At 41.5% G+C, this 9,097-nt stretch overlaps 1 pseudogene; it reads right to left on the bottom strand.

Annotated features, from left to right (window-relative positions):
* Positions 1-8,684: 8,684 nt before the first annotated feature.
* On the bottom strand, positions 8,685-8,802 carry LOC123455444 (annotated as a pseudogene).
* Positions 8,803-9,097: the final 295 nt, after the last annotated feature.

Genomic DNA, 9,097 nt, shown 5'->3' with positions numbered 1-9,097 from the left:
TTCCCCAGTACACATATAAGCCATATGCACAAGGCGGCACATGCATGTGGAGTTTGCAGTACATCTGGAGGCCTTAGCATGCCCATTCTCTCTCTCTAATAAATAAATATATTAAAAAAAAAAAAAAGCACTTACTTACAAAGACTGAAGGCCCTGGTTTCAATTCCCCAGTACCCACATAAAGCCAGATGCACCTGGAGTATGTATGCAATGGCAAGAGACCCCCCTGGCACACCCATCCCCCCCTCTGCTTGTAAATACATCAATGAAATATTAAGTTAAAAAAATATATATGTCTTGAAATGTATACAAGTATAACTATAAAGACTCAAAACAGAAAAAAATAAAATACTGAGTCTTGATTCGATCTCAATCTACATTCATCTACTTGTCTTTCACTCACTGCTTTCCCTCTGAGGCCTGGGTTTGGAGACAGCAGTATGGTTGTGTTACAAGCTCTCTTCTAGCCCAACCTGCTTCCTTTCAGCCTGGTGGCGGCTCTTTAAGACTCCAAAGGGATGGAAGGAGTACAGTAGGTGAGGCAAAGGGAAAGGGAGATTCTCAGCAGGCTAGATGGACTTGCTCTCAAAACCTGAGAACAGGCCATCTCCCTGCAGCCTTGCTGTCTCCCGGGATATCTTTCCCCTTCTCAAGCTGCCCTGGGCACTGGCTTTGGGTCCTAAGACATAGTGACCTATACCAGACACACTCATTTCTCTCTCCCTCTCGTGGGGGAGGGGTGGTCATCCTAAGTAGGACTTAGATAAGTCCCTCTCACTTAGGCCACATCAGGTCACAGGCAGCTCATGCTCCACACTTGTGCATGATCTCCACAGGGTGCCTCCGCCCTGCAGGCCTGGCCACAGCACTTCTGCCCCTTGTCTGTCTTTCAACCACAGGAAACATGTTTGCTCATCAAAGGGGGGCGGGGGGGCTCCAACCTGGTGTGGGTAGGGGGAATTCATAGTAAAGTGACAACTATCTCCAAAGAAATTTCTTAACAAACCCAAATATTGCTTTTATAGCCTTCAAGTAAGTGGTGGAATTCAGAATAAATGGAACCAGTTTCCAATCACTTCCTTCAGAAAGTCTGTTGTTGGTAATGTCTTTGGAATCTTGTGTCAATAGATTTTGGTGTTTCAGTGAAAAATTCGTTTTTGTCAGCCTTTACAACAAGATGGTTCTTTCTTTTTTTTTAATTTCTTTTTTTTTTTAAAGGGAATGTCTTTTATTTATTTATTTATTTGAGAGTGACAGACACAGAGAGAAAGACAGATAGAGGGAGAGAGAATGGGCGCGCCAGGGCTTCCAGCCTCTGCAAACAAACTCCAGACACGTGCGCCCCCTTGTGCATCTGGCTAAGGTGGGACCTGGGGAACCGAGCCTCGAACCGGGGTCCTTAGGCTTCATAGGCAAGTGCTTAACCGCTAAGCCATCTCTCCAGCCCAAGATGGTTCTTTCCTCATGAGGTGTGCTCACAGTGGCCAGATGTATCTCCAGCGAAGTATAAGACCAGTCTGTGCATGTTTCCGGAGAGAGTTCCTAGCTCCTGGGTAGATGATCAAAGGAGATTCGGAACCCATAAAGTTTAAGAATCATGACAGTAGATTACTTCTAGAATCATTTTTGAGTTAGTATCTGATACAACTTATAGCAGAATACTATTCTTTGACTAGCTATTAAAAGCTGGGAAGCCGTCAGGCATGATGGCTCATGCCTTTAATCCCAGCACCCAGGAGGCAGAGGTAAGATAATCACTGTTGAGTTCAAAGCTACCCTGAGACTCCATAGTGAATTCCAGGTCAGCCTGGGCTAGAGCGAGACCCTAGCTCAAAAAAAAAAAAAAAGCTGGAAGTTAACTCTAAAAGAATCAGTAGCCTGAGTTCCTCTCCACCTCCACCAAACACTGGCTTTTCACAGTAGCATAAACTAGAAATGAAAATGTCTCAGTCCCTAGCATAAACCCCAAAATATTTCCCTTCTCCTTTCTTCCAACACTTCCCTTCCCAAAGGGAATCCCTCTTAGACTGGTCCTCCCCTACATTTCAGCCAGCCTGTGAAGGGTAGTGGGGGACAGTAAGAAGGGGGGGTTGGGGAGGGTGGCGATCGTATGGGCCTGAATGAAATGGCTTTCATGGAAGATGACTCCCATGTGATCTTAGCTCCATATTTCATACATCATGCTATGACAATGACCTTGAGAAATAAAAAAGGAAAAATATGTACTGATGCTGGGACAAATTTCTCAGTGAGAAAAATGAAAGGTCAGTGTTCACCTAACTGTGACCAACAAAATGAAATAGGCAGGAAAGGTAAGAGTGCTGGCCTTGGCTTCAGGCATTCGTTTTTCTTCCTAAAGATCTGCTTGGGGTCAACACCTGACAATTTTCCTTTGAAAATTATCACATTACTTAATGAACATATCAAAATTACATCGCATTTCCTGGAAACACATGGTGATATGCCTTTACTCTTATTAATTCCTTCATCCCAGAAGCCCCTATCCTATCAATCAAAATCCTTTGAGACACAGGTCAAATTTAGATACAGCTGAGAGTAACAAAAAAACCTAAATAATATTGTTTTAACTAGGAGAGAGTTCTTTCTCCTCACATAAAGATGTATGGGGAAAAAAGCAGTTCTGAACTGGTGTAAGAATTCCACACAGTCACCATTATCTTGGCATCTTTCCCTCCACTGAACTAAGCACAGGGCCCTATCAGCCTATCACTCCTCACTTTGGGTAGTAATAGGAAAAAAAAAAACAAAAAAAAAAAACATGGAGACAAAGCAGAGGGAGCCTTATGTTTGTGCCTTCATGGGCTAGAGAGATCGCTCAGCAGTTAAGTGCTTGCCTGTGAAGCCTAAGGACCCCAGTTCGAGGCTCAGTTCACCAGAACCCACGTTAGCCAGATGCACAAGGGGCGCACGTGTCTGGAGTTCGTTTGCAGTGGCTGGAAGCCCTGGTGCGCCCATTCTCTTTCTCTCTCTCTCTCTCTACCTCTTTCTCTCTCTCTGTCACTCTCAAACAAATAAATAAGAATGAACAAAAAACATTTTTTTAAATGTTACTTTATGAACTGGGTGTGGTGGCGCACACCTTTAATCCCAGCACTCAGGAGGCAGAGGTAGGAGGATCACAGTGAGTTCGAGGCCACCCTGAGACTACATAGTGAATTCCAGGTCAGCCTGGGCTAGAAGGAGACCCTACCTCAAAAAAAAAAAAAAAAAAAAAAAAAAAGTTACTTCAAACAGCACTAGGTAGCTACTTCCTTTTTCATGCAAGTAGACCCCTAATCTACAAAGAGATGGGAATTACAATTCCTCCAGTGGGCTCACTGTCCCAACCACTGTTACTGTAATTGGAGAAAACAGCTCACTTCCTTGTGATATAAATATGTACATTCTTAATTGTTTTCATTCACTAGACAATAGCGGGCCATTGATATGAGGTGCTGGATATGTCATGGGGCTACCAGTACATCACAAGATGTTTAACAGCACCCACAGATGACAGGACCATGCCAGACACTGCTGAAGGTTCCCTGGCCTCCAAACCCCACCTCACTAGATTGTCCTAATTGACTCTGCATCCCTTCCTAATAAAAGTGAATATTTATTACTATGGTAATTGTCTTTATTCTAACATTGAATGCTATTTTAAACACTTCCATTTTACTCGTTACTATACATGAGAATTGGGCTTAGAATTTTCAGAAGAAATGAGAGCTAACAATTTGGTTCAACTAAGATCTACTGGACTTAAAGGTCACACAGTCTTTTTCCTCCATCCACCACCCTATCCAAAATGGTATGCCCTTCAGCTCTCATATATTGAGCATTCAGGGAATAGCTGACTAACCATCAATTATAAAAGTACAGGAGAGCTTGCAAAGTCGGCCAGCCTGGGTCCAATTCTCCAGGACCCACATAAAGCTAGATGCACAAAGTGGTGCATGCATCTGGAGTTTATTTGCAGGGGGCAAGAGGCCCAGCATGCATGCTTGCTCACTCTGTCTCCCTCTCCCTCTCTCTCTCTACACACACACACACACACACACACACACACACACACACACACACACATATATATATATAAAGAAAATATTTTTAGAAGCACAGGAGCCCAGAACTCTATCCTGTGTTTTAAAACATATGCAGACATGGAAAGAAGGGAAGAATGAAGGAAGAGAGAAATGGACCACAGATTCTTCAAGAGTGCTGCCTTGTTAGTCCTTAAGGCATCTACCTTTAGAGCAGGTAAGGAGTGCCTATTCCATCAGTAATGTGAGACTGTAAGGAGTAAAAGCTATGGAATAGAAGTGGACTACTTTTTCTTGTTATTTATTTTTATTGTTTTATTTGAGAGATAGACAGAGAGAAAGAGGCAGATAGATAGAGAGAGAGAGAGAGAGAGAGAGAATGGACATAGCAGGGCCTCCAGCCACTGCAAAGGAACTCCAGACGCGTGCGCCCCCTTGTGCATCTGGCTAACGTGGGTCCTGGGGAATCGAGCCTCGAACTGGGGTCCTTAGGCTTCACAGGCAAGCGCTTAACCACTAAGCCATCTCTCCAGCCCCGAAGTGTACTACTTTTATCTTACACCATGGAAGAGCAACTAATGCCTTCCCCCCACCTACCCCCTGCCACTCCACCCTCCCATTCCCCCCACACACACAGCATAGAAAGTGCCGCTGTAAATGAAATTCAACTTGCCCTCTGCTTCGATGGCAGCTCTGAATTGGTCCAGAAAACCTCTGTCGCTGAGCAGCAGAGTGAGGGAAAAGCAGCCAGAGGTACATTTCCACCTGGGTATGTTTGCACTCCCCGGGTGATTTGTAGTCTGTTACAGATCTCATTCAGAAATGGGAACAAGGCAATAAAGCAATTCAAATAAATCAGCAGTAAGTGTGCGTGAACGCACCAGCGTGAGGTGCAGTGCTTCCCCCACATTTCCCCAGATGGATGTGTACAGCTCAATGCTCGGGGGGGGACAGACTCACTTTGTACCTTGGAATTGGGATTCCATGAGAAAAGAGTATGTGGCTAGCATTTGCCCTGCTTTATTATACCTAAGGTTTATTTGAACTTAGAATTTATTAGTTGACTCTGAGTCCCCAAAATGTTTATTAGATGTTGTATATTTCATTCACTATTGTTAGAATATTTTTAATGGTAGAGAGCAAGAGAGAGAGAGAGAAATGGTGTACCCGGGCTTTACCGCAATCAAACTCCAGACACGTGCACCTCCTTGTGCACATGTGTGACCTTGCACACTTGCATCGCCTTGTGCGTCTGGCTTACATTGGACCTAGAAAGTTGAACATGAGACCTTAGGCTTCACAGGCAAATACCTTAACCACTAAGCCATCTCTCCAGCCCTAAAATAAAGTTTATTATGGTTAAATGCAAGTAACATAGCTTATTATTTTAACCATCTTTAAGTTTACAATTCAATAGCATTTGAGTACATTTTATTTGCTTTTTGACATAGTCTCATTCTATTTATTAATGATACAAATGTGAATGCCAATATATTCACACCCAAAACTTTAGCATTATTTATGAAAAAAAATTCCTACAAAAACAATAATTTTAACAGTTTTTGAGATTCCCTACTCTTACAGACTTCAGTTACCCAAGACATTCAACTTTTTACCTGGATGTTAAAATTTTCCTATTCTGTTTTTGAGCATGCTTCAAAGGAGAGAATTATTACTAAAATCTTTTCTTCTGAACTTTTTTAACATCTTGCCAACTTTTTGATACACCAGATTCACCAGTATCCAGAACTAAGTACTTACTTGTTAATACCTAGGGAGAGCAAAGGTTTCTGTGAGCAATTATAAATGAGGAAAGATTTCAGGGCTGGAGAGATGGCTTAGCAGTTAAGCACTCGCCTGTGAAGCCTAAGGACCCCGGTTCGAGGCTTGGTTCCCCATGTTCCACGTTAGCCAGATGCACAAGGGGGCACAGGCGTCTGTAGTTCGTCTGCAGTGGCTGGAAGCCCTGGCGCGCCCATTCTCTCTCTCTCCCTCTATCCGTCTTTCTCTCTGTGTCTGTCGCTCTCAAATAAATAAATAAAAAATGAACAAAAAATATTTAAAAAGATTTCAGAGTAGTCATGAAAATGAAGATGCTTGATCAGTTTAATTCTCTTGAGAAATAAAAAATAATTATTATTCATGTGCTATTTTTTAAATTTTTCTTTGAACTTCAGAGCCCCTTCACACTCTTCACAATAGCTCATTTTTACTTTATTTCTCATCTGTTTCCTGGTCATTTTATAAAAGTGCAGGAAAAATTTAGAAAATTTATTCTTGGTGCATGAGAATGTACAGTGATAATTAGTCACAAAGATGTCCAAGGGTAACTAATTCTTTTTAAGTTGCTCATAGAATGCATCATGACGTTTTCCTCCGATAACATAAAACTACCGTAGTGCATAAAACCGGAAGCACAGCTAAGGAAACAGGAAGATTTATTACCCACATCCCCATCCTAAATATAGGAACTAAAGTATGAGAGTAGCCAAACAGGAAAATCACTGTTAGAATCAGGAATGGAATTAAATTATAACTAAATTAATGTCAAATTAATACTCTCTTTGTAAAATAGAGAAATATTATTTTAATCCTGAGGAAAAAATATCACAAAATTTATTTCACTTCTTGCCAGATTTCTAGGCATTGGTATATTATGGCTAATAAAGCAAGCCCTATTATTCTTATTTCTTAAAATATGCAAAAAAAAAGTAATTATCTACAACAATGTAATCACATAATTTTCATACTGTTTTAAAATATCATGCAGCTTTCCCTTGTAATTTAAAGCATTAAAGTGTAACCAAGATTGCAAAATTCCACTTAAGCACTAGAGGACAGAAAACACTCCATATATATAAATAAATAATTTTAAAATCTTACACCAAAATGACAATATTCACCACAACAAGAAGCCTTGATGATCTTGCTTTATTCTACACAACATACTGGATATATAAGGCTATACTGACAAACCTTAAGATTTTGCACACATAAGGCTCTGGCTGACCATCTTGAGATTTTTTTTAATTGAAACTAATATATTTCAATTTACAGAAGGCAAAAGTAAACATCCTTGTTAGATTCTGAGTCTAGCTATAAATTAAGGACCACCTATGACCATGGAAAATCAATGGTCCTCAAAGAAAGGCAGGGTACTTAGTGCAAAACAGGTTAGCATCACTGAGAACAAACAAGGTTCTTTTTATGTTAAAACCACCGCAGCTCAATGCAAAGGTAGTATTTATTAGAGAATTACACTATTACTGAATTCATAAAGCTATCAAACGCTAAGAATTTACACTGGAACTTTTCATTGCTATAGGTACGCTGTTCCGCCGCCACAAGTAACAATAGATCTGATTGTGGCAAACATGTTTTTACTTCCTTCTTAATTTATCTTGTTGACCTAATTAGCTTTTGTTTCCCTCCCAGTGAAGCCATTTTCGTTTCAGTAACTAAAGCATTATTTTGATTAGAAACCACAACCTCTTCACTTCCTCAGTCTCACTAATTAAACACATCATGGTAAATTATGCCACTTGGATTTCAGTCTGGGTGGGTGACATTTTAACTACTGCCCCTTCAACCTCCCTTTCCTGTCAGTCTTGGCCATGTCCTACATCACAAGACAGTGAGAGGGCAATGGTGGCAGGTGATGGAAGAAGGGAACTGGCAAGGAGTTATTTATCACACATATCTGTGACTTCTCTCATACCTGAGGCGCTCACTTGACAATCAAACCTCATGCAGCTTCTCCCTCCCATGACTCAACCAACCACACCAAATCACTTGTTCTCAAGTGGCATTCCTTAAACTGAACCAATCTGTTCTCTCCACTTCTCAGGTCTGTGCACACCATTCACTCTAATAAACACAGAGCAGATAGAGAACAGGGTGGGACAGAGCAGGAGGGTCTCTTCCCATGCACCACTAAGGGGGATCCACTTCTGAAAGGAAGCCCTTTACACTAACACAGCCATAGAAAGGTGCAATGATGTGATCAAAGCATTTAAAAAGATCAAAATGACAACCAGTTTTTTGGTACAATTACCATACACACTAATTTAAAAATAAAGAGAGCTGGGCTGGAGAAATGGCTCGACAGTTAAGGTGCTTGCCTGCAGAGTCTAAGGACCAGAGTTTGATTCCCCAGTACCCATGCAAGACCAGATGCAGAGAGTGGCACATGACTCCAGATGTATGCACCACTTTGTGTATCTGGTGTCCATTTGCAGCGGCTGGAGGCCCTGGTATGCCCATTCTGTCATTCTCTCCCCCCCCCCCCTTAAATAAAATCCTTGAAAATGAGGAGAAAAGGTGTTTTAGACTGACTCTAGTTTTCGAAACAAACATAGCTGTTTTAAGTATTAGTCTGTTGGGGCGAACATAACACTTCACCACCATCCCATACACTGGGTGGCTTTAATGACAAAAATGTACTTTGTCACAGTTCTACAGACTGGACATCTGAGATCAGGATGTCAGCATGGTCAAGTCTGGTGAGGGCTCCGGCTAGCTTGTGGGTGGCCAGCTTCTTGCTCTGCTTATGCATCTTTTCCCTAGTATGTGGGCATGGACAAAACTCCTTCTTATTTATTTATTTATTTATTTATTTATTTATTTATTTATTTATTTTTCCTATGTCTTCCCATTCACAATACAGACCAGGCACAGTGGCCCAGGCTGAGGTTTGTTTTGCCTCCTCTTTCTAAACAGTCAGTGTAAGAATACAGACTCTGGTAGGCAGTAGGAGACTAAGCTCCCTTTTTAAAAAATATTTATTTGATCCAGGGGTGTGGTGGCTCACACCTTTAATCCCAGCACTGGGGAGGCAGAGGTAGGAGGATCACTGTAAGTTCAAGGCCAGCCTGAGACTACAGAATGAATTCCAGGCCAGCTTGTGCATGAGTGGGACCCTACCTTGAAAAACAAACAAACAAAAAAATTATTTAGAGAGAAAAAGAGGCAAAGAGAAAGAGAGAATTCGCCAGAGCCTCTAGCTACTACAAACTCCAGACACATGTGTCACTTTGTGCTTCTGGTTTACATAG

Source organism: Jaculus jaculus, chromosome 16 (genome assembly GCF_020740685.1).
Source record: "Jaculus jaculus isolate mJacJac1 chromosome 16, mJacJac1.mat.Y.cur, whole genome shotgun sequence".
Lineage (NCBI taxonomy): Eukaryota > Metazoa > Chordata > Mammalia > Rodentia > Dipodidae > Jaculus > Jaculus jaculus.
This window is presented reverse-complemented; position numbering and strand designations above follow the sequence as displayed.